We start from the raw sequence: 25,891 nt of genomic DNA on the forward strand, positions 1-25,891 counted from the left end.
CGCCCCAAGGCTCTTTATCACCCCGAGGCTCTTTGTCACCCTCTGGAGGCATAGGTATTCAGGGGAAAAGATTAAAAAAAAAAAGTAGGGAAACTTTTTATGCAAATTCATATACAGATTAATTAGACATACACGCATGCACCTCAACAGAACTGAATCCAAAGAATATGACTAAGAACTAGAAAGCGAGGAGGGAATCCAGGGCTGTGATTCTTTTTGTATCACCTACTAGCTGTGGGACCTCAGTTGAGTCACTTGCTGGTCTGGGAAAACAATTTCAATTTTACAGGTCCAGGGTGAGACCAGAACACCTGGATTGTGAGAATAAGCTCTCCGGGTTATTCTTAGGCATAGCTAGGCTGAGGATCGCTGGTTATAAAATCTGGAACTTACTATTTTTTTTTAAATCTCATCCTAACTTCTTTGCTTAAATCATAATGAATATAGTGATATGAGAAAAGAAAATAACTGTCAGGAGAGACACACTCACCTGTGGCTTACTGAGAATATTGATAGTAAGAGAGACATAGATGTAGACCCACGGAAAAGAGGGCAGGAGGGTTATCACAGGTGGGGCAAGGGGTAAAGGTGGGTGTAGGAAACACGGGGGTGGGGTTTGTTTTGGGGGTGAAAGCACTTTCCAACCCAGATCAAATGACGTCATAGGGTACACGAGGACAGAAAGGGGTTCTCTACGCAGGGAGGGTTGGGGATGGCTGGAGAAGGGGAGGAAAATTCCAAGTTAGGATCAAATGCTCTGCTGGGCTTGAGAAGATCTGCCTGGCAGCACTGGGAGAAGACTGGACAGGTCAGGGGAAGCCAGGAGTTGAAGCAAGGGGTTGGTGACACATCTTTTAGAGGACACAAAGCCATGTCATGGAATGAGGTGCTTTGCCACCCTGTACTCAACCACATGAATGGAACAGATTTCTCTTAAACACCATGTGGTTTCCCAGGACTTTTCAAAACCACAGACTGGGATGGATGGGTTTGGTACACAGCGGTAAGCAAGAATCTGCCCCCCTGGCGCGCAGTGCCCTGGGCTTGAGGGTCTGAGATTCGAAGCTGTTAGCACAACGTGGATGGGCTCTAGGCCCACTCGGCCACCCAGACCCCAGCTGTCACACTTCACTCAGCCAATCACGACAGAGCGGCTGCTCCAGATGAATGACACCTGCTAGGGGCTGGAGATGATGGCGACCAAGGGACAGTTCCTGCCCTCAAAGAGTTTACAGACTAATGTGAGAATCAGGCAGTCATTAAATAATGACATCACCCAATGTGGGATTTAAAAATTGAAATAAGTCCTCAGCTAATGTCCCTTGTTGGGGTGTCAGGGGCTTTTAGGAAGGAGATCCTTGAGCTGAGATTTGAAAGAGGAAAGTATCTTATCTCAGCGAAGAGCAATCAGTAGGGCTGACGGGAGCTCCGGAGAGAGCAGGCTGGACCCAGTGGGTGAATCGCGGTACCATGGAAGGACAGAAAGAAGGCTTCCTGGCTGCAGCCACCAGCACACAGTGGAGAATGTTGGAGCTGAGTCCAGAGGGCAGGGCTGGCCATGCGGGGCCTGCACCAGGCACCATGCTCTTCCCAGAGGAATGGGAAGAAATAGATGGGAGCATTTGAAAGACAAACATTTGCTTCAATGTGGAGAACAGATTGGTAGAAACCAGTGACTAAATGATTCCAGACATCAAGGCAGGGCAGGATGGCAGCTTGGGCTAAGATGTGGGTGACAGAGACAAAGGATGTGGTCAAGAGGTGGCAATGTTGACATGACCTCAAGCCAAGGAGCGGACAAGGCACGTGCAGAAAAGAAGCGTCAAGGACAACTTGGTTCCTTCCCATCTTGCACAACTGAACGGAAGGTGCTGTCAATCACTAAGGCAGGACGGACGAGAGGAGAACTGGGTTTGGAGGGCGGATGGTGAACTCCAGGGTCAGCCAGGTCCGGAGGAGGCATCAAGGAAGTGCAGTTGGAAATGGCATGAAACCAGAAGCAGCGACAGGAGACTGTGCATGTGGCCTGGACTGTCACAGGGCAGCACTGCTCAAAATCTCCAAGGAAAACACTCTTCATTACAAAGAAGGAGTTCCAGGGATTCCAAAGGTATGACATAAAGTCTTCTGCCCTGAACTTGCTGTTTGCATTGAGTTTTTCTTTCAACATTAAGATGGATGGGCTGGGAGTGTGGCTCAGTGGTAAAGCATTTGCCCAGTGTGGGCGAGGCTCTGGGTTCTATCCCCAGCACCAAAAGAAAAACAAAATATTAGGTGGACCCCTTATAATATTTCCATTCTAATTTAAATGAGAAAATGTTCTCCCCACCAATTTTCAAATTAAATCAACACTCTGAAAAGAGGCGGCTTATTGATCCTAAGGCCTTTTCCATTTTGTGGTACAGAACCCTGTGCCCCCAGGGAACTTGTCCATCGTTTGAGAAGGGTGGAAAGTTATATTGTTTAACACAATCCTCCCCACCATCTGTGAAAAATCATTTGCATTCCACACATGAGGTACCTGAGGTCCAGAAATATCAAGTTGTTTGGAATCATATAGCAGAGACCAGAATATCAAAAATAAAACAAAACAAAAAACCCGATCCCTCTTCCTTTCCCCTAGTGATACCATATTGGCTGTGAGGACCAGTAGAATGAGCATGAGAATGGTCAGCTCCGACAGCGAAAGGTGACCTTATTAATAATTTACTTGGGGTTGAGCATCCCAAAAAATGACAATTACTTTATTCTTAGCAGCTTGCTCCTTCTAAAGCCCTGTTTTCTGGCTATTTCTTTTAATAAGGTATGCACGATGCCTCTCTCTTAACTGTACTTCAGCTGCCCTTCCAAAGTGAGTGCTAGGTTTAACCAAGGTCAAGTTCACCACCGCTCCAGAAAGTGACAGTAAGTGGGCTGCCTGGTGCAGAGGGACACCTCGGGCCACTTGACCTGCTTTACTCCTGAGCCATAACAGGGTGTGCAAGCACAATTACTGTAGATAGGAAAAGAAAGAAAGGTTTGCTTTTCATCAACCAAAGCTACGGTTCAACTCTCTCCCGCCAGAATCTGGCTTTGGGTAGAGCCAAGAAGGGAAAGATGAGTCAAAACTATAAAAAGCTAAGGAGAAGAGGAGGAAGGCCTGGGGGAGCAGGTGTAACGTGCACCCCACCTGCCCAAAGGAGAGCAGCACAAGGTAAGTCAGGTCACGAGTTGGGGCTTGGTGGTGGGTTGGCCACTTGCAAAGTGTATGGTTTTTGCGAGGTAATGAACAGGAAAAAAACGTAACCCTTGAAAAAAAAGCCAAGCTCTGTATTGTTGGGCTTGGCAAGAATATGCAAGCAGGTACTAATTTTATATAAAAGTCAGTAAACAAGAAAAGCTTTTTTAAAATCTGAGGATCACTATACTAGTTTTCACTTATTAAAGCCAGGGCATGGTAGGATCTGAATGACCACCCATGGACATGCTTGGGCGTAAATGTTTTGGTTTTAAAACTGGGATTGTGGTGATAGTGGCACCGTTCTTTAGTTTTTTTAAAATTTTATTTTATTTTTCACTATTGGGGATTGAACCCAGGACCTTGCACGTGCTAGGCAAGCACTCCACCACCCAGCTAAAACCCCAGCCCTGCACACCTCTTTAAATAGACTCCAATCGTGGAGTTGTACACCGACGTGGGGTTAATTGATGGTAGGAAAATGACATCTCAATAAAGCTGTTAAAACGGGGTGGGAAGAGTACCCCAAATGGCAAAAGTATTGATTAAAAATATAAAAAGAGCACATCTAAGCAGACCATTAAGAAAGTAATGAGGGGCTGGGGATGTGGCTCAAGCGGTAGCGCGCTCGGCTGGCATGCTTGCGACCCGGGTTCGATCCTCAGCACCACATACCAACAAAGATGTTGTGTCCGCCGAGAACTAAAAAATAAATATTAAATTCTCTCTCTCTCTCTCTCTCTCTCTCAAAAAAAAAAAAAAAAAAAAAGAAAGTAATGAGCTTTAGGCCACAGAGAGCTAATAAGCTGATATTAAAATAAAAGGGTTAGAAATACAGGTAAATTCCTTAAAAAGCCATTTTTAACCCCCTAACACCTTAGTCAATCAGTTGAACCAAAATGTAAAAATCAGGAATTTGGTTCTGAGAGAACAAGTATCATCATGGCCAGGAGCTGATGCAACTCCCTGATCTTAAGAAAATAACCGAATTCCCAGCAGCATCAAGGGTTATGATGCGCTGTGGCCACTGTGTTTTGAAGCCTCGAAACAGAAACAGAAGCCAGCAAACAGGCAGAGGTGACTTCCAGGGACACCCAGCCCCAAATTCGAAGCTAACCCATGAGAAGTCCCAAAGAGGGAGAGGGCAAAAAAATTCTGATTTGCTTTCACACACCAGTGAGTCAGCGGGGTCCATCCAAACACTGAGGGGAGGCTCCACAGATCCTTTTGCCCGGAATAGGCGTGGGAGAAAGATCTCTCAATTCTGTAGCAAAAGTGGCCCTTGATATCCCAAAACCACCCGATTCAGAGGTAGTCCAGGGAAGATTCCAGAAGCTTGCCATCAAACTCTGCTTAATATAAGAAGTAGGCAGGAAGCCTCAACAGACCTAGTTATCCTTGCCTCTGCACCACTGTGTATTACCTGGGCATTTTCATTTTCTGTAATTCTAATGCTTAGGCACCGTGCGTAGGGCTTCCTGGCTGAACCTGCGTGGACCTTCTCCTGGCTTTAGCCAATTCTGAGAGGTAGCAAAGGGCTTGCCTTTGCCTTTGATCTGCAAACCAGCCACCGAGCACCCTAATCACCCACGAGGGTACCAGAGAACTGCAGACAGGCCCTACGTCCCCGGTCCCACGGAAGGTGTTCACACTGGCCAATCCCACACCTGCTCACCTCGCCTTGCCTACTCCTTCCCAGGGAAGCCGAAACACAGGTGCCCGCCTACATCTCCTCCTGCTCCCTCAGCCTGATAGACTGCCAGACCGGGGAGTGAACTCAGCGGCACATGCCCACTGAGCCACATGACCACCCCATTTTTGTAATTTTTATTTAGAGGTAGGGTCTCGCTGAGTTGCGTAGCACCTCACTTTTGCTGAGGATGGCTTTGAACTTGCAATCCTCCTGCCTCAGCCTTAATATGATTGTTTTTATAAAATCCCCTTACAAGACACTATGGCAGTCTATGCCATATTTACCAAGAGAGCGAGCAACCAAAGCGTCATCTGTCAAGGGAATTCATTTCTTATTGATTTTGCCATATCCATGTTGGTATCATTCACTGTCTTCAGGTTTGGGTACCCCATGCCATGTATGGTTCAGCATGTTAGCTGAAGCTTGTTGAGCTTCACAAAGGTACCTCTGATGATCTTGTGAAGACAAAGAAGCTGTGACACCTTACAAACCTTTGGGCTCACACAATTGATCCTTCTGATCCTGATGACAAATGCCAACTTGGGTTCTGCAGGACAGAGACGTTGCCAGTTTCTCTGGCCACCCTGGCCATTCTAATCTCCATCCTGCACCTCTGCCTGTATTCCTGTGGTAGTGTGTGGCTTTTTCATAGATGAGCTTCCTCTTTGCCTTCTGAAGCGTCTTCTGGGTACACTTCTTCCTCAGGCACTTTACCTTCAGCTCTGCAAATTTCCTTCACTTTTTCTTACGGGTTTCTGGCACGGTGGGAACCTTCTTTTTCTTCTCTTCGGCACCCTCCCTGATTCCAGTCATAAAAACAGCTGCTGTGCTTCCTTGACATCAGTGAATTTGAAAATAAACATCTTGAGCTGGGGTACAGCTCAGTGGTGTCTAGGATGCACCAGGCTTTGGATTTAAACCCCTGCACCACAAATATAATAAAATAAATAAGTAAAATAAGCATCTTAAATGCGCTCATTCTCCTTAGTGAATGCCCAGGTTGGATGAATTTGTTTAAATGAATATTTTCACTATAAAAAAATACAAGAAATACACAGAAAACAAAGTTCTTTTTCATTTTTCTCTCCCCAGAGACCTAAGTGCCTCCACGGCTCTCCTTTGATAACCTCATTCTCTTTCCCATGGTCCTCTATCCCCAGTGCTCATCCTCCCATACATAAACATAGTTTTACAAGCACAAATGGAAGGGCTGGGGCTGTGGCACAGTGGTAGAGCGTTGGCCCAGCATGTGTGAGGTGCTGGGTTCAGTCCCCAGCAGGACCCCAACCATCTCCAACAAAAACCATTAATGGAATCATTCTACACATGTTCTGTGAGGTTTTTCTTTCTTTTTCTAACTCGTTAGTTGGTTTTAGGGATCTTCTCAGTAAATCCTGGACCCTCTCATTCTTTTTGAATATTCCCTGCCATTTCATGGGGTGAATGCCCTCATGATTCATTGAAGAAGGAAATTTAAGTTTCTATGTTTTAGGCCTAAATTTTGCTGTTGTAAACCTAGTTGTTCAGTTACCAATGAGAACATATACAAAGATTTTTCTAAACTATGTAGCTGGATGTACAATTTGGGGACATAGTGTTTTCTGTGTGTATTTTCATTCCTGATGAAAGATGAAAACTTACGTCTCATAACTTTTAAGTGATGCTTTTCATTTTTTAAAAAGATGAGAAAGTGTGAAAAAACAAAAAAACACAATATTGGTGCTGGAGAAAGTCATTTGGTCCTGCTAAGAGCACCAGAGAAGAGACTTGTTCAGGTTTTTCTCCAGAACAATCTCTTTCTCTCTGTGTGTGTTGAATTCCCTGTTTAACTGACTTTAAATTACATTCTGAAGGGAATACAAGCTTGAAAGGGAAAAGCAATTGAGAAATTATGAAATGTGCAGTCGCCGACTATGGAGTCTTCTACTTTCCATCCTTGAAACAGTCAACTTACAAGGAAAATGTGAAGTGTTTACCCCCTTTCAAATCTCACAACTCCAGTGAAAGGAAATTTTAGGCTCGAAATCTACAAGTGAAAAATGGGATGAGCTTCCAGAGCCTAGATCAGGCCTACACCTCCCATCTGGCTTCATGAACAATGTTCACAGGATGCAGTACCCATGACCTAGAAGGACCCCAAACAAAACAACCCACCCACATATTGATACGATACCACAAAGGCAGGCTGGCAGGACCCAAAATGAAACAATCCACCCCTCGATGCCATCTATAGAGAGAATGCTTTCATTTTTTAAAGATAAAGAGACTATTGTGAAATTACATTCATACACACAATATAGGAGAGAAGAAGAGAAAGAGGAGAAAGGATTTGGAAAACAGAAAAAAAGTGGGTGATCTGCCCTTCTGAAGGACCAGGTGGAAAATACCAGTTGATGTTTTATTTCATAAGGAAATTAATGAGAAAAGAAACATGGTTGTCAATTGCTATATTGAAGAAGGAAAGAAAAGAAAGTTAAAAAAGAACGCAGCTCTGAGTGTCTAGTTTTAGACAGCATGGTATGACAGACCCATTCCAGAAAAAGGCATAGTAATCAAAGGAGGTTTTTACGAGCATCAAATATTGTATCTTTCACCCAGTTAGATGTTCAAGTGTGCTATGAATATCTAAATCTTCTGCCAAAAGCAAAGGAATTAACTAGATAAGAAGGTTTTCAATTATTTGCTTATCCAAGGAAAGCTTATTGAATCACTAATTCAAAATGAGAAAAAAAAAGAAGTCTGTTCTTTGGCAATTAAGAACAAGAGATCCTCAAAAGAAGAAAGGAGGAGAAATTTAGAACTCTTTTTCCCTCCCCTTCAAAATCTAAACTAAATCCCATCAACAAGAATCTGAGGTGTGAACGCCCCTGTCACCTGTCAAGAAGCCGAAGTCGTGGTCTCTGCTCTGGCCTGACCGCCCCCTCTGTATTGCTCCAATAGGAACTTCAGCCCCGTAATCTGTCCTTCTGATGGAGAACACAGGGGGTCTCACCAGTTCTGTGACCCTGATGCAGGTTTCCCCAGCAGGCCTGAATATCCCTAGGTACTGAAACAGTGTCCTATATTAGGGCGACTCCAGTGCAGGTTTGGCAGATGAAGCTAGTGTAGTGGCCCCGCTTTCTCCACAGAAAAGTCTTAACTGGACTTCTCCAGAAACCTTCACCATGGCTGATTTCAGGACTGTCAGTAAAAGAGTCTCTACAAAAGAGGTCAATGTAGATAAACTTCCTATTTTCATATTGCCCTGTTTTACTTGGCCAGTGGCCGGGAAGATACCAGCACTCCAGGTGCTGGACACCCCCTTACTGGTTTCTCACAAACATGTATCCAGTAGAGTAGTTTCTAGAAATGTGCAAACAAGGCCTCTGGCCTTGAGCTGGGCTTCACAGAGATGTCTACATTTTTAAGACAAGTTACAAATGGGCTCCATGGTAACAGCTGGCAGGGGAGGAAAGAAAGGGGAGAAGAAGCTCTCCCCTTCTCAGGGGTTGTCCTTGAAGGGTTAAGGTGCCCAGAACAGTGAAAGAAAAAGCTGCTTGTATGTGAACTTCTGCAGACTGTGAACTCTGAGCCCCTCCCCTTCCATGCTGGGTATAAAATTCTGCAACTACCTGCACTTGAGGTTCAGGGGATTAATTGATTACAGCAAAAGCTGTGCCCTCTGAGCCTGGCTGCAGCCAAATAAAACTGTTTCCTGCTGTCTTTGGTGCCCTGCCTCGTCTGCCCCTACAACACTTGGGCACGTGAAGAAAATTCCTCACGTCCAACATGGCGACCCAACCATGGAACCGCTAAGTACTGAGCTGGGGCAAGCTCTTCGTGGCCCATGATGCCAAAGCTGAGACGACTTATGTAACGCTGTTTGTGATGGTTGAGATCCAACCCGTCTAGGTCAGCACTTCCCAAACTCTGTCATGTGGATGTCTGGAGAAAGCACTCTGAGGACAAGTGATTTGAGGAAGTGCCACATGCTAAGGGGGGGACTGCAGCATTCGCAGCACCCTGGAGGCTCCAGGAAGACTCCAAGGAAAGAAAGCAGCTGGATTAACCCACTCCTCCCCACCAATTCCCTGGACCACAAGACCCTCTTATGGAGGATCAGCTGGGTACTTAGTTTGCACTTTGCATCAGGTTTCACCTTAGTAAGTCCAACCATCAGAACTGCAGCTCAAAACAGTCAGGAAAAACAGATTTGTGTCTGTGCTGGTCACACACAGACTTTTCACCCTGGTCATTATTCCCAAAACAACACTATATAGCAGCCGTCTTCATTCAATGTATTTACATTGCATTATTATAAGTGATCTAGAAATTATTTGAAGCACCCAGGAGGATGTTGTAGGGACTATGTAAATACTGTGCCATTTTATACAGGGGTCTTAAGGCTCCATGGGTTTGGGGATTGTAGGGAGGGTGTCCTAGAATTAATCCCCCATAGATATTGAAGGAGGACTCTAGTTGAGGGGTTAAACTCTTTTGTAAGGAACTTTTTGGTAAATAAATCAAACACAATTGAAATCCTCAAGTCCTGTAACATCAACCAAAGACATCATGACTGGCCAGGATGATCCTAATGGTGCAACATGATCAGCTATCTACCTCCTTGTCTTCCTCTGGTCCTGGGGGAACTTCAGGCAGCAGAGCCCTGCACTCGGATGAGCACCTTTGGTGGATTAGTCTCATGAATATGCCCCATAAATAAAGCCACAGACTTATTTAACCCCCAAGGAGCCCAATACCACAGTATCTGCCCCATGTGACAATTCTGGCTTTGACGTAACCGATTTTAAGTATGTCTGATGACTGCAATTCAGACGGCATAGTTCCTCTGCAGTGACAGACTAGGAAAGCAAAGTATGTGGCCAATACTGGGGCGGTGTCTGTTCCTCTCTTTGCCAGACCTCATAGGAGTCCTATTAGCTGATGAGCTATTTGTGAAAAGGAAGGACACAGTCCATAGAAAGCCGTAAGCCGTGCTATGAAAAATACCTTCTTCATGGAGCTCAACTGTGTCCTGGTTTGGAAGAAACCAGCTGACGAAGAACTCTGGGGTCAACTAGGCAAATATGGACTGGGTATCAGATCATGTTACGGAATTATGTGGACCTGGAGACTACCATGTTAAGTGAAATAAACAAGTCCCAAAAAACAAAGTCCAATGTGTTCACTGATAAATGGAAAGAAGTTAGCCCACAATTACGGGGAAGAGGGGAAGAAAAGATATTCAGTAAATTAAACAAAGATATTCAGTAAATTAAACAAATAGGAATGAAGGGTAGGCAGGGGGGATAGGAAACGGCAACAGAGTGGAATGAATCCGAAATAATTTTCCTATGTATGTATATGAATACACCACAGTAAACCCCCCACCATGTACATCCATAAAAATGGGGTCCTAATTAGAATAAGATATATTCTGTGCTTGTACAATGATACTAAAATGAATTCTACTATTATGTACATGACTAAAAAGAGCCAATAAAAATAAAAACTGAAAACAATAGTCTATGGTTATAGAGGACATTTTCTTTTCCTTTCTTTTCTTTTCTTTTTTTTTTTTTTTTTTTAGAGATACATGATTACAGAGGTCTGTGATTTACTTTAAAATACTTCAGAAAAAAGTAACAGATATGGGCAAAGCTTAGTAACTCTTAGGTGATGGTTATGCTGTCACACAAGCGTCTTGACTTCTATGTTGACAGTTTTAAAATGAAAAAGCAAACACACAAATGAATTAATCCTACAAGCAATCTTGAGTGAAAAAAGCAAGTCGAACACATTTACAATGGTTCTACTGGTGCAAAGCTCAAAAATGGGCAAAACTAAGTACATCATTTTAGATATGTGCATCTCTAAGATTTAGAACCACAGAGGAAAGAAAAGCAGGGGTGTGATTACAATAATAATCAGGGCAGTGTCCACCTATGGTGGGGAGGAGAAGCTGCAATCAGAGAGGTGCATTGGGGGACCTGGGCGTTTTTGTCTTGGGTCCTGGTTACACGGTGTGTCTGCTAAACTGCATGTCCTGCTAAACTCATGTCAACACTTAACCTGGTTTTTCAGTGTATGTTTTATTTCCCCCAAACAAAGACATTCAAAGGCCATTTTCACTAGCTCTGCTTCTTTTTGTATATTGCAATTGTTTCCAAAGGGGAAGAAAACTTTGGCCACCATATAACGAGATCATGCAGGGTGGCCAGTGAACTAGCTCCTGCTAGTGAAAGAAAGGGCCATTCTAAGGCAATAAATGCCACAATGCATCTTTTCTTGGGCACTTATTTAAGTAGGTCAGGCACAAGCACAGAAGGATGGCTCTTAATATTGACTTAGGCTTCTTCCAGGTCTCCAGAGAGCAAGATGGGGCCTGAAATGTTGGGTTGAAAGTGCTAACAGAAAGTCTGAGAAGCAAGCGAGCGACTCTACAGAAGTCAGGCTTCAGAATTCTTCAAGAACTTCCTTAAAGTGAACCATCAGAGGCAACAGTTGCCAGTCCCAGGCTATACCGCTGTCCAAGTGCACGTAGGAGAGTTTATGATCTAATTTGCTGATCCATCTTCTCTCTCTCTATTCTAACCTGCGCAGGAAACTTGAAACCAAATTCTAACAAAGGAAGTATCAGCTGTGCCATCTGAGATCTACAAGACAGAAGAGAAGTCATCTCTTCTCCATTTATTGGCTGCTCTTTAAGGAACAGGATCTAACCTGATTTAATATCACCAAGATCTGAAGAATTACTGAGGGGAAGCTCCATTTACAATCCTCACTTTGTTCTCTCACCTACAACACACTTTTTCATTAGACATGAAACAAAGTGACCCCCACCCCCTGCAGGGAGAGAGAATGAAGGTGTTGAGTGTTGATGTTAGAAATCAAGGCTTATGCTTTGAGGCTTGCTTCTATTACTTGCAAGAAGAGGGTGTGTCGTAACATCTAATTTTTTTGTGATTGCGCTCAGATCCACCATTCACACTTCCACTGTGTTTTCTGCCGCCTCGAATACTCCCCCCCCCCCAGGAATAAGAGGGAAATTCATTGATTGAGGGCTGGTTAAGTGAGTTTATCCCTTGAGACGCAGGAAGCATAATGGTGGACTATTTCATCCCAGACACCTAATTGTTATTGATTGCTTTGTGATAGAAGTGCGCTGCCTCAGGCACTAAAGAATGGAAATCTGAAATTCTGCCCAGAACAGCTTAATACCCTAGCTACCACCTGTTACCTAAAAAATAATAGAGCCCTTGTTCAAAGTGTCCCGTGGTGCCAAGTTCATGGAAATAAGCTTGTCCGCTTCTCGGCTTGCTTTTCTCCTCTTGTTTGGAATCAAACCTGCTGCTGATCTTAACAGGGTTAAGATTTGGGGAGGGTTTTAAAATCTTACTTCTCTGACTCTTTAAATAAAGACACAGAAAAGCCAGCAGCGTTAGACTGGGGGTTTTTATTGTTGGGTTCTTTTTTTGGTGCTGGGATGGAACCTGTGCTCCCTACCAATGAGCTGTACCCCCACCTCTGATTGAGGGGCTTTATTTGTTATCATCTACAATCAGAATTAAAGTCAGCTAATAGTAGTAAACTACATTTTTAAAAAATCATAAATACACTTTGATATGTCAGATGTCTACCCAGACAGATATTCTGCTTGAGTAGTTCATTTTTTGTGAAGATGCCATTTCTCCGGATCATCACCATGGTAACATTCATTGTGTATTTGGAACCACACGCTATGCACTCCTTGGGCTGAACTTTATGTGAATCTCACCACTCTGGGAAGTTGGCACTCTGACCTCTATTTGGCAGAATAAGATGATGCCCAAGGTATAGAGCTGAATTTGAACCCAGGCCATGTGATTCCTGTGTGTGAATGCCTACGTGTGTTATTCACTGGACTCCACAGCCCTTCACACCAGGATTGTGCCACACCGTCTGTCAAGCTTACATGCCAATGAACAAGTTTGTACAAACAGGCCACAGTGTATACACAGAAGAATTAAACATAGAATTCTTTGAGCTCAGGCAGAATTTTTATACCCTTGATATATTAGTCTGCTGGGGCTGTTGTAACAAATTTCACAGACTCTATGACTTAAACAATAGAAATTCATATTCTTACAGTTCTAGAGGCCAGAAGCCCAAGATCAAGGTGCTGTCCCTTTTGGTTTCTGGTGAGGGCCCTCTTTGTGGTTTGCAGATACTCTATGTGCTCACATGGCCTTCCCTTCGTGTGTGTGTTCAGAAAGAGCAGCTCTCTGGTGTCTCTCTTTCTAAGAACACTGATCTTAACAGATCAGGGCCTCACCCTACCGTCTCACTTACTTTTACGTCCTTACATAGTCATACCGTGGGTTAGGATTTTGCGGTGAAATACACATTCAGTCCATGACACTTATAAACTGTGGTCATGTCTTAAATCATTAAGTTTTGCAGTTGTCATTGAATGAGATTTCACATGAAGACCAAGTACACTGCCTTGACATAAAACCCAATAATCTCTGAATGTTATTACAGGTTGAAGATCCTTTATCCAGAATGCTTGGAACCAAAAATGTTTTAGATTTGGGATTTTTTTGTCCAGATTTTAGAATATATATATTATATATATTTATATATATTAGTGCATGTGTTCAGAAAGAGCATCTCTCTGGTGTCTCTCCAGGCTGTGTGTTGTGTGTGTGTGTGTGTGTGTGTGTGTGTGTGTGTGTGTGAGAGAGAGAGAGAGAGAGAGAGAGAGAGAGAGAGAGAGAGATTGAACTCTCTAAGGGATGGGGCCCAAGTGATATGAAATTCACTTATGTTTTATACCTTATACTTATAGTCTGAACAGTACTTTGAGTGCACCTATGTTTTGACAGTGATCCAACCCATGAGGTCAAGGTGTGGGATTTTCTGCTTGTGCCATCATCTTGGCACTCAAAAAGTTTAGAATTTTGGAACATTTTGGGTCTTGGACTTTTGGATTAGGAATTCTCAACCTTCATTAGAATTCTCCCACTTTTGGGAAAAATTAAGCTGTCCAGAGGCAATAAAATCTCACTCTCTTCTTTTATAAGAAGAAGTAAATGGTAAAGTGATATCCATATTTAGGAACACAAAACATCTGCCCAGTTACTCCTCAACAGTCACGGCAGGAGGCGAGAGCCCGATGCAGATGTGCCGTGGATTCCGATGCCTACGCTGGAAATACTGAGCTGCAGCAAGGCTTTCACTCCAAAGCAGAACAGAGAGGCTCAGGAGGAGGAGATATGGAATAACTGCTTGTAAAAAATAATGGATTGATTAAGCATCCTCTATTGTATTGGCCCTGTTTCACTGCGGTGGTAATTCTGCTGTGAATTTGGTGATTAGGTATGTGCGGCTCTACAGCTAGACACTTTCTTCTGTTCCAATGTGTCTTCATCTATACCATATTATTTGAATCCCCATGGCCTCATGATTATTCCTAACCTCTAATAGTACATGTCCTTAACTTAGTTCTTCCATTGCCTTCGCTCTTCTTGGTGCTTAGACTTTCTTTGCACATGTTAGAACCGGCTTGTCAATTTCCATCAAAAACCTATTGCTTTGAAACTAGAGATAAACTGGGGAGGATTGACATTTTTATAATATTATGTCTTCCAGTCCATTGATATAGTATATCTCTTTGTATTTTTTGATTTTCTTATAAATGCTACTTAATTATTTACCAATACTTGTTGCTGAAATGTGGAAATATATTTTTATATGCAGCAATCCATCAGTATCTGAGGGATTGTATGCAGATATTAAGTTCCTTATATAAAGCATTATAGTATTTGCATATATGGTATAGTATTTGCATATAACCTATGCACATCCTACTAGATTTCTTAAGTAATCTATGGATTACTTACAATACTAATACAATGTAAATGCCTCGTAAGTGAGTGTATAGCATTTTGCTTAGGGAATAATGACAAGGAAAAGAGTCTGTACATGTTCAGTACAGATACTATTTTTTTCCCTTAAATTTTCTCACAGTGATTGGTTGAATTCATGGACAAGGAACTCATAGATATGGAGGGCTGGTTGTACTGACCTTCACACAGGGACTTCTGTGATTTTATCAGATCTTATTGAATATTCTAGATATGTAATTTGTTCTTAGAATGCACACCCCACGGTTTTATTTGTCGCTTTTTAATCTTTAATCCCCTTATTAACTTTCTTTCTTTATAATGTTGGCTAGGTCATCTAACAGCATGTTGAAGAGAATGATCATGCCCTTCTTTTCTCCTAATCTCAGGGGAAAATCGTTCACTACCTCATGGGTAAATCTGATATCTGCTCTGGGGTTTGTGCATTTCTTTATTTATTAGCAGTACCTTATATCAGAGTTTAGAAGCTCTATTCCTACCTTGCTTAAGTTTAAATGGATATTGAATTTTATTAAAATTTTATCTGTATTTGATCACAAGATTTTCCCCGTTATTCTGCTGGTAGTATGAATAATTTTTTTGTTTTGAATATTAAACAACTCTGCCTTACCAACACCAATCCAACTTAATTGTTATATATCACTTTAAATACCTTATTGGAGTCAATTTCTTAATATTGTACATAAAAATTTTACCTTCATACAGAGTGAGATATTGGCCTGTAACCTTCCTGTTTTATAATATCTTCGTTATGATATGCTCCCTAGTTTATGCTGGCTTTCTAAAACAAGTTGAAAAATCTGTTGCCTTCTTCTTCCGGTGCCTGGAGTCAGTTTGTGTAAGACTGGTATTGTTTCTTTCTTAAATATTTGAAGGAATTCATTAGTGAATCCATCTGGGCCTCAAGTTCTCTTTTGGGGAAGGTTGTTAAATTACCAACACAATTTGTTCAATACATACAGTATTCATTATGTTTTCTATTTTTTTTAAAAATTGTTCTAAGTTATATTTTAATTGGATAACAAAAAACTTCCAAATCTAAGAAAAAATCCGGTAATTTAGAAATCTCTCTTCCTATTCTGCACAATAAACATATTTTGTTTTGTTTCTGCTTTTTCTGTCTCAGCCTTTCCATCTTGCATGACAAGATGCTTCAAACAGAGACTGGACCATGAATCCAACTATTATGTACAATTATAATGCTCCTCCCCCCCCCAAAAAAAAAACAAAACAAAACAAAAAACCTAAAACAGGGCCTGGATCTGTCTGTATTTCATGCAAGCATTCATCAGCTGGTAATAAAAACAAGTATAAAAACAAACAATAATAACTAAATTATTAATTTGCATTAGGGAAAAGAAATCAATGTTTGGTACCTGCCTACCATCCCTGAAGAAAAGTTCCCAGACTATTGAAATTGTGAATCAAACATTTACCCAATCTGCAATTGGGAAAACTGAAAAAACTGGACCACTGCAAACCCAGAAAGCAGAAGTCTCATCATGTGTGCAATGGAGAAGAAAGGTCTGGAAGGACAGACTGCCCAAAGCTCTCCTAGAGGCACTGCTTATTCTCACGATGCCACCTGTCTTCACCACCATGACAGGGCATGACACTGAGCAGCCCATGCTCCCTTAAAAGAATCCTCAAGACTTCTGAACTCCTCGTCTTTCGAGGTAACGACTTCTGAGTTTTGTTTCTGATGAGCAGTTCTGTGTGGGTTTTGAAGTCCAGGGGGCATGTCTGGGTGAAGCTGGCCAACATGCCACCCTGAGCTCACAATAGAAACGGCAGAACTCGTTCCTTTCGTTTGCTTGGACTGAGTTATTATGACACCACAAATGGAGCTTTGTTCCTTAATAGGGTCCAGCCATTTCTCAGTCTGCAGGGGGGGGGGGGCGGCTCCTGTCGAGTTGGGTGGATGTGGGCAAAGGGCTAAGGTGGTAATTTAGAATTCAGATTCTGATTCTTAGTGCCATCTTGGCTGAGTGGGTGAGGGAAGGAATTATTTGGTTCTGATGAGAATCCAGATGATCTCAATGGACAGAAAGGGCCAATGCAAACTGTCAGGCCAATGAAAACCGTCAGCCCATCCTGTTCTTTACAGCAAACTCATTAAGAGGGCTGTGCTGGTTCCCAGCACCAGGTTAACAGAGAAGATTGCCTGAGGTCACATCTTCACAATAATTCAGGAACAAGTGATGCAAATAGATCCATCACCTTCACCCGATTTTTATCCTATCACCTGGCAAAATAATGAGAGAAACTAATTGCTGTGAAACGATGCAGACAGGGTTTAAATAGACACTTGGCCTGGATTCTGTCACACATTGCATCAAAACTGGAAGTTCAATGGACATCATCAGTTTGATTTTTTAAAAAAGTTGTTGTAAAATACATATAAAATCTATCATCCTAACATTTATAATGTAGTTCAGTAGTACTAAATATATTTGCATTGTTGTATAACCATCTCCAGAACTTTTTCACCTTACAAAACTGAAATTCTATGCCCACCAAACACAAACTCCCCAGTCCCCACTACTTCCCAACCCTGGCAACTATCATTCTATTTCCTGTCTCTATGAATTTGACCAGTCTAAGTACTTCATAGAGTGGACTCATATAGTATCTGTCTTCTTTTTTAAAAAAAAAATTTTTATTATATGTCTTTTTTCAACTAATTTATCTCAGCGTAACGCCCTCAAGGCTCATCCACGTTGTATGTCAAGATTTTCTTTTTAAAGCAGAACAATATTGTTGTCATACATGCCACATTTTGTTTATCCATTCGTCTGTTGATGGACAGACACTTGCGTTGCTTCCACCTCTTGACTTTTGTGAATAAAGCTGCTGTGAACATGGGTGTCTAAATATTTCTTTAAGTTTCTGCTTTCAATTATTTTGGATATACAACCAGAAGTGTAAGGAAATGTTGGATCACATAGGAATTCCATTTCCACCTTTTCCAGGAATCACCATCCTGTTTTCCATAGTCAAGAGATCATTCTATATTCCCACCAGTACTGGGCAGGGCTCTGACTTCTCCACATCCTCACCAGCACTGGGTAAGTTCTGGGGTTTTTTTTGTTGGTTGGTTGGTTTTTTAACTATAGTAATAGATACAAGGTGAGCAGCTTTAGTCACAGTGTGTCAAAACTTAGGGAGAAGAAAATTATGAGAATCTAATATATATATAATATATACATAATCTGATATGTAATATATAAGATTATAAATATATTATACTATAATATATATTATAGTATAATATAATGTATATAATCTTAGATATATGCACACACACACACATATATGTATGTGTATGTATATATATATATATATGAGTTATGTATTTGGTTGAGAGCTTAAATGCTTTTAAAAGTCACTATTTCTTCACCTCGGGACACAGGATCAATAATATCACAAGCTAGAAGCCTCCTTGGATCCTTCAGAATGAGGCTTATTTTCTTGACAGAGGGAAAGTGGGGCTGGATTTCATGGAAAGGATAAGCGAAAAGGAAAGGAAAGACTTTGTTATCAGAGAAAGAAAAGTCTACTGTTTTATTTTTATCTTCCGAATAGAGACTTCTCCGCAGGTTTCTTCCTAATTAATGAAGAACAGGGCTCTACTTCGAGTGTCTGTACCTTCCTCCTCTGGGTGGGATGAGGGTCTTTAATGATGCGAGCCAAGGACTGTGGCTATGTGAGGAAACCTGGCTGCCTGAAGGTGCTTGGACACCTTCTCTGCAGAGAAACCGTGAACCACCATTGTTCCTTCAAGATGAATTCCTCAAATGAAAGTTATTTTTGAGAAAACGAAGGTAACGCTCTGGACTGTGCAAGTTTCCTAAAGTCATGATTCAAATGGACAGAAAACCTGAGTGTCATGGAAGACGGCCCTGCTCTGGGCATGCGAACAAGGGTCTGTAAGTCGTGGTGTGGGGGCCAGCCAGCCAGCACTTCAGGCTCTGCAGGCCACACAGTCCCCGAGGGAAACACTCAGAGCAGACCCAGCAGCCACACACACACAGTACACAAATGAACACATATGGCTGTCCCAATAAAGCTTTATTAACAAGAAGGCAGTGGGATGGAGCTGACCCTGGTTCATGATTTGCTAATCCTTGTTGTAGAAGTCTCAAGGGAAAGGACTTTGAAAATTAGAGTTTTCTCCTAACCGAAAGGAAGAGGTACAAACCTTCAGGTTTTGTAGGGGGAAAAAAAAAGACAATGCAAAATAAACCCTTGATGTGATTTCTTTAAAAAGCTAAGTTTAAAATTGTGGCTTCCATGTACCAGCAAAATACATGGCTTCATGCCATGTTCAAGCTTCTGCTCCTTGATTTAATGAAGCTCCAGATGAATAAAAAATTCAACCTAACTTTGGATGTGGAACTTTAAAATCCTAACTCTTCCTCACAAGACTTTGACTTTACAGAGAAGAAACTCTCAGGGGACAGCCAGAAATGGCATCCTTAGAAATGAGTCACCTAACAAATGCTAGCTCTTGGCCCAATGACAGGGTCCTCATTAACATACACCTGGAGGCTCCAAGGTCACCCTGGAAGGACATGCTCCTGCTGGGTGGTGGCCCAGTGAGGTCCCCTGACATCCATCTCACTGTGCCCTTAGATTTCCTCCCAGGGTGTGCACAAAGACGGGCTCCTTGACTAAACCCTAGTTAGGCACCCCAGAGCCACCTTCTCCCCCGGCCTCCACGTGGCCTGTAACGACTCCAACTTTCAGCATAGCCTCTAGCAGCTCAAAGCCATGTCCCTAGGAAAACAGTCACGGTTCCCTTAAAATACCTGCCTGAGAAAGCTCAAAGCTGCCAGAAGAATTCATGATTTGTGCAAACCAACGTCTGATGAGGGGCCCCTAAACGTCCTTCTCTGATAGCATGCACCTCAGAAAACTTAAACTTTTGGAAGCCCTTCTTTGTCCCTCTGAGGGGTATATGTATGCTCCACAACCCAGGATGGTCTTCCTCGAGGACCTGGGAGCCATGCCTTTGAAATGCAACCTAGTCTCTTGGGAAGATAGGAGTCCAACTTCCCCAAGCACCAGTTAGCAGACAGGACGGCCTGTTGGCACCCCGAGGACCTCAGTCCTTTCCTTTAGCACACCCATGTGTTTCAGAGGCCTCTTGCATTTTGCTCCCAGGAGCTAAGCTCAGGTTACACAGGGGTCTCTCCCCTACTGCAGCAGTACTGGGCAAAATCTGTCTCTTAACTAGTGTCTGGCTTCGTCTCTCTGTCACTGTTCCATGTTGCCTGCAAAAAAACCTGCTCCATTTTTAAAGCTCAGATCCCAAGAGGGTTAGAAGCCCCTCCTTCCATGTTCCTTATCCCTTCCTGAGTCCTGCCACGTTCCCAGCCCAGGAGGACAAGGCTTTGAGGCTGAGTCCAAGAGATGGCTGTTTCCCTCCCTGGCCTGGAGGCTGCACTCTCAGGTCTGGGTTTCTGGAGAGTCAGGACTCAGGGCCCAGGAGAAGGATGATTGGCAGCACAGCCTGGGGTTCAAACAAGAAGAATGACCAAATGCGCAAGCCTGAGCTTTGCTTTATTTTTATTTCAGATAAAAGAGGGGGGACAAAGTTTGATAGATGACCTAATCCAAACAGTTGAAACCTACTAGTGAAGGAACTTTCAAAAGTCCCATTTTTAATGGATGATCTCTGAATTAAGACGGCTTCTGTCCAAACAGTTCGCTTCTTCAGGGATTTATCTATTCAGGCGCCGAATAGGGAGGAGCATCGTTATAATTATGACGCAGGGTTAGCCTTAGGTCTTAGGCATATTCCATTAACTTGAGTCCAAGATACATCTTGAAAAATGACTCTTTTCCTTCTATGTTTACTGGATGAAAAGAAAAATGGACAAGAACCAAAACGAACCAAATTCAAATGCCTAATGTTTCCAGGCTTTGCAAAGAACCTTGCACCTCAGCAGCCTCAGTGGCGATTTCCCCCTAATGCTTTCCAAAGGTAGTTGTACCCCATAATGACATAAATAATAACTGCCATCGCGATGTCACCCACGACATCATGAATAGACACCTGCTAGGTTTTTGCCACAGGGAGGACACAGTGGATGGTAGAGGCCTTGGGTGTTTGCAGAATATGGTCTAAGTGAGGGCCCAGGTCTGTTGAGAAGGCAGAGAAGCTCAGGGCTGAGGGATGAGGAGGGATTAGGGCTACTTGGATTCAGATGAGGGCATGGACCCCTCCAGATGGGGCCTGAGGGGACTGGAAAGGAAGGTAGAAGTTGAATCACAGACAATCAAGCTAGGAAGCTCCGGAAGCTAATCAGAACCAGAGAAACCCACACCAGTTCTCCTACCAACTCATTACAACCCATTAGGAGTTACTGATTCTGGAAGGTTCTTTTGAGTGGCTTAGTGCCTGAACCTCTATGTCAGGGCATGAAGCCTTGGCTTAGATGTGGATTCAAAATATCATGACTTTCCCAGAAAGGCCACCAGAATTTCTTTTCTCAGAAGGGGATTTAATGCACTGTTTTTACTTAAAATGGTTCTAGGGAAGGATATTGAAGGAAAAAAGATTGGGAAATATCATGAAGGTCGAATTTTGAGTGACAGCTGAATTCAAACTGCTTCTAAAATACTCCTGGCTTTGCAAAAGCCCCTTTCTACTTTATAAAAAGAACACACGAAAATGAAGAGACGGTTGTTTGTGTATGAGGTATGATCAAATCACTGAACTGTACCCTTAAAATATTAAGCAGGTCTACCTGACCATTTGGGGAAGCTCTCAAAATGTTTTAATTATTATTTTCAAAGTGGAATGCTGTACATCACCAAATTAAATGAGGCAGAAGCATCTTGAAAGTTGAAGACGATTTTGCAACATGGAGATATTAATGGGAGGAATTGAAAAATGGGCCTGGGGATGTAGCTCAGTGGTAGAACAGTTGCCTAGCATGTGTAAGGCCTGGGTCTGATCTCCAGCACTGCAAGATGAATGAATGAATGAATGAATGAATGAATGAATGAATGAATGAACCAATGTTACGCTGGATCCCATGCTCTGAACTTTCAGGATGGGATTTCACATCACTCAGGAAGACTAACCATACCTCGACTATCTGCTTCAAATAAATGAGCACATTTTGGGTAAGTTATGTATGGATTTCATCCATTCATTCCTTGTACAGGTTGTGTTTTTAGCACACCCTATGTTCAAGGCATAGCACCAAGCGTTGGAGATGGGGTGATTGACAAGGCAGGGCTAATCAGGACTTGTATTGCTTTGCCAGAATATTCTAGTTCTGGGACCTCTGATTCAGTAACTCAATTCTTTTCTTAGCTTCATCCTTGAACCCTTTGTTATTAGAGACTAATATCCTCCTATAGTACTTTTACTAGGGATTACACTCTCCCAAGGATTACCAGGTGATGTCTTTGTGTATTTGAATCTTCAGGCCTGTGGCTGAGCCTCAGCTCTAAATCTCCAACCCTGACCCCACCCCCACACCTTTCCCATACTCTAATTGCTTGTATTCAAGCAACTTTGTATCACTTTTCCATTCCCTAGTCATTTCAGCACCCATTCCTACATTAAATCCCCTTTTTAATAAACTTGAGTGATACTGCAGTGGGGACATTGGGGACAGCCTGCTTTGTGCTGGGGGTGGGTTATTTTTGGAATGAGCTGGAATCTCCAAATGAAGACATCTTATGGTCAGCTTGAGAAATGGCAAGAAGTCAGAAACAAAGAGACGACCAGGGTTCAAGGAGGAAATGGGCTTCCCAGAGAAAGGAAATCAGATGAGAACCCAGGGCAATGACCCTTAGAGGTACCCACAGCAAAGGGGATGGAAAAACAGAGAAGTTACAGGGTCAAAAGGCTGTCGCAATGCCTGGTTCTGTGCCTTGAACACAGGATGCAAAAAAAAAAAAAAAAAAAAAAAAAAACCACCAAAACTGTTAGGAAAGAAAGAATGAAATCCAGATAGCTGAGCAGATAGCTGAGGTCTAGCTTTACATATTCTAGGTTAGAATACTCTATGTAAGAAATACTACTAAAATGCTGCACATAAGGGTTCTGTTATTATTTTAAAAACACCTGTAATGGGATTTGCTCCATCATCAGTAAAAGTATGATCTTTATATTTTTAAATGTTATTTTAATGTCACTTTCATTTTCTCATTTGCATACATGCAAATTTTGCAAATAAGGAAATCACACCTTCAAAAACTTACATGAAGATTGCATTTGTAAAAACTGCCTACAATTGAATTATTTGGACATTGGGAAAATGCAGAATTTTCTTCTACTACCAAGACTTCAAATATAAGAAATGGATTGGTAGAGGTAAAAAGAAATTTTTTTAAAAAAAATCTAAGTCTCATGGGGTTGAGGTGGGAATTTGACAGAATTGGGTTTATTTAGAGCATAACAAGCTTTAAAAAAATTTTTTTTAATACACCTAAAGGTTACTTTAAAACACACCTGTACAAATCCACAGGTTGGATGAGCTGTCTAATGAGGTCATTAAACTATTTTTAAGCCTCACATTATTGGTTTATGAGAAGTTCAGTGGAAATTTTAATTTGCCTTCATGGAACTATGAAGTTTTATATTGAGCTCATGGTTGCTTAGCAAAAATATGCTAGAAAAGTAAAAAGTCCTCCAGATTGCGGTGTGAAGCTAATGGAAGAAAAAGACTTCCACATTCTGTCAACTTTTTCAAGTTCAAAGAAAACAAGAGAATGATGCTGAAACTCAGTCCATCTTTTTTTTTCTTTTTATTTGTTTTATTTGAAATTAAAGAAACCATCAGAGTAGCAAGGGACCCAACTACATGAGAGAATGATGCTGAAACCCAGTCCATCTTTTTTTCTTTATATTGTTTTATTTTAAGCGAGAGGTATTTTGCCCTTCCTAATGATTTGAAATATATTTGACCCATTTTCCTTCTCTCTGTGAATCCAGGAATCCCTTCAGAGCACTTCCTGGAGTTTTAAGTCACCATAGCATTCATTTATTGGGATCAAACTTCCAGACAGCAGGAAGCCAGAGAGGGATGGAGCCCAAGCTGCTAGAGATGGAGCTGCTAAAGGAGTAGCCCAAGTCCCTGCAGTAAACTCTCCCTGTGACAGTTCCCCAACTCCCACACCCAGCTAGGTTACTTTTGGTTACAATTTAGGTTTTTTTTTTTTTTTGGTCACTTGGCTCCCTATTCATACCTCATTAGAAATATAAATTAGAAAGTGAGAAGCTGGTTGACAAAAATCTCAGCTCACAGAAATGGAGATGGGAGGGGATTTTAAAGCCAAAAAAAAATCTAAATCTTCTTACACCCCTTGACAGCCCCTGTGAGTGACATTATTCAGGGCGGAGGGCAGTAGGAAGTGCTTTAGTAAGGACCCTGAAACAGCGGCGTAAAACTAGGCTTACTGCACTTCAAAAATGGAAAACTACATATTTAAAAAAAGAGAGATGGTTATTGAAAATTGATTCTAAAACTTAGAATTACATCAACATATATACAAACACACACACACAATTTTGGGGGGTTAAAACACAACACCTAATTTCCTAATGACTAATGAGACACTGTGATATTTCCATAACAATGTCAACAAATCAAGAGACCTGATTATAAAACTACATAGTACGATGCCTGATTAAACATGAATCAAATAAATGAATTCAAAAAGGTACATCGATGTTGGTGTTTTGTAAATACTTCAGCAACTTAACCACACCTTCCCTGAAATTCAGAATAGCTTTTTCAAAGTGGTGAAGCCAGAACACAGTTCTGACACCCCATTATGCTCTTCAAGTCTATTTTTATTTAAATCCAGATTCCTAAACATTCATGGCAATTAAGATTTCTGGAAGCTGGCACTGAAGCCATCTCCCATTTAGAGTCAGAGGACACTCGGGAAGTCCCACATAGTCTCTGAATTCTTAGTAATAGTTTCCTTGGTCAAATATGAGTATAAATGCGACTATATTTAAGTCCCAAAGCTACAGAGTCATTGGAACGGGTGACACAAGTCCCTGCATTAAGATTCACACAGTCAGGGGCTGGGGTTGTGGCTCAGTGGTTGGGCGCTTACCTTGTATGTGGGAGGCGCTAGGTTCGATCCTCAGCATCACGTAAAAATAAATAAATAAATAAAATATTGTGTCCATCTACAACTAAAAAATATTAAAAAAAAAAAAAGATTCACACAGTCAGAGCACTGGGAGAGCTCCTCAAACTCCCACTCCAAGCTAGTTTGATTTTGGTTACAATGTAGATTGTTTTGCTTCTTGGTTTGGCGTCCCATTCCCTACTCCATTCAAGCACACACTCAAAGACAGCGAAAGTCTGGTACAAAAAAACCAAGCCCCCCTGCCTCGTCACTTTTTCATAATCTGCTACTCCTTGTCCAACTTAGTGTCTTTGGGTCCTCATTTCCTTTTCAAAGCTCTCCTATCATGTAAAACACGTGTTGAATAAGTGCATGAATCCTTTCCTTCTATTGATCTGTCTTATGCCACTTTAATTTTCAAGCCTAGCTAACAAACGTTAAAAGCCTAGGGGTAAAGTTTATCTGCAGTACAATGCAGGAAGTAAAGTGTTTGGTATCTGGTTAGGAGCACTGATTTGGGCATCCAACAGACCCAAGCTCAAATTCCATATCCACCACTTCCTAGCTGGGTGACCGTGGACAAGTCACAGAACCCTCAGGTCCATTGCTTGTAGGTTTGAAGTAACGCTATCTACCATACAGGAGGGCTGTGATGTTTCCGTGAGCACAGACGTGCACGTTACACTTGGCTGTTTAGCTGGTGGGTTACACTTCCCAGCTCCAGGGCTAGGAGGTTTGTTGAAGGCAATTTCTTTCTTTACTGGGAAGGACTCAGTCTCTCTTGGTGTGAATGAGTTGCTCATTCTGTTACCTAGCAGAGGTTTATCCAGCACTTAGCATGTTTCCATTAGCGATTAATGTATTATGAGCACCTACGGTTTCATTCTTTCTTGCATATTTAAAAAATTGTTAAAATTTTCTGATACATAAAACCCCAAACTATATTTGTTAATGGAATGCCATGTCATGTTCAATAGATGTATA

General features: G+C 42.0%; 1 protein-coding gene and 1 pseudogene across 9 annotated transcripts in view; both read right to left on the bottom strand.

Moving 5' to 3' along the window:
- Positions 1-25,891, bottom strand: part of PHACTR1 (phosphatase and actin regulator 1) — a 286,809-nt gene that overhangs the window by 99,831 nt on the left and 161,087 nt on the right. The window lies entirely within an intron of this gene.
- LOC308650354 (large ribosomal subunit protein uL30-like) lies at positions 5,160-5,723 on the bottom strand (annotated as a pseudogene). Its single transcript has one exon. The product of its transcript is annotated as a large ribosomal subunit protein uL30-like (transcript).

The sequence above is a fragment of the Spermophilus citellus genome (genome assembly GCF_964194105.1).
Source record: "Spermophilus citellus genome assembly, chromosome: 5".
In the NCBI taxonomy this organism is placed as follows: domain Eukaryota; kingdom Metazoa; phylum Chordata; class Mammalia; order Rodentia; family Sciuridae; genus Spermophilus; species Spermophilus citellus.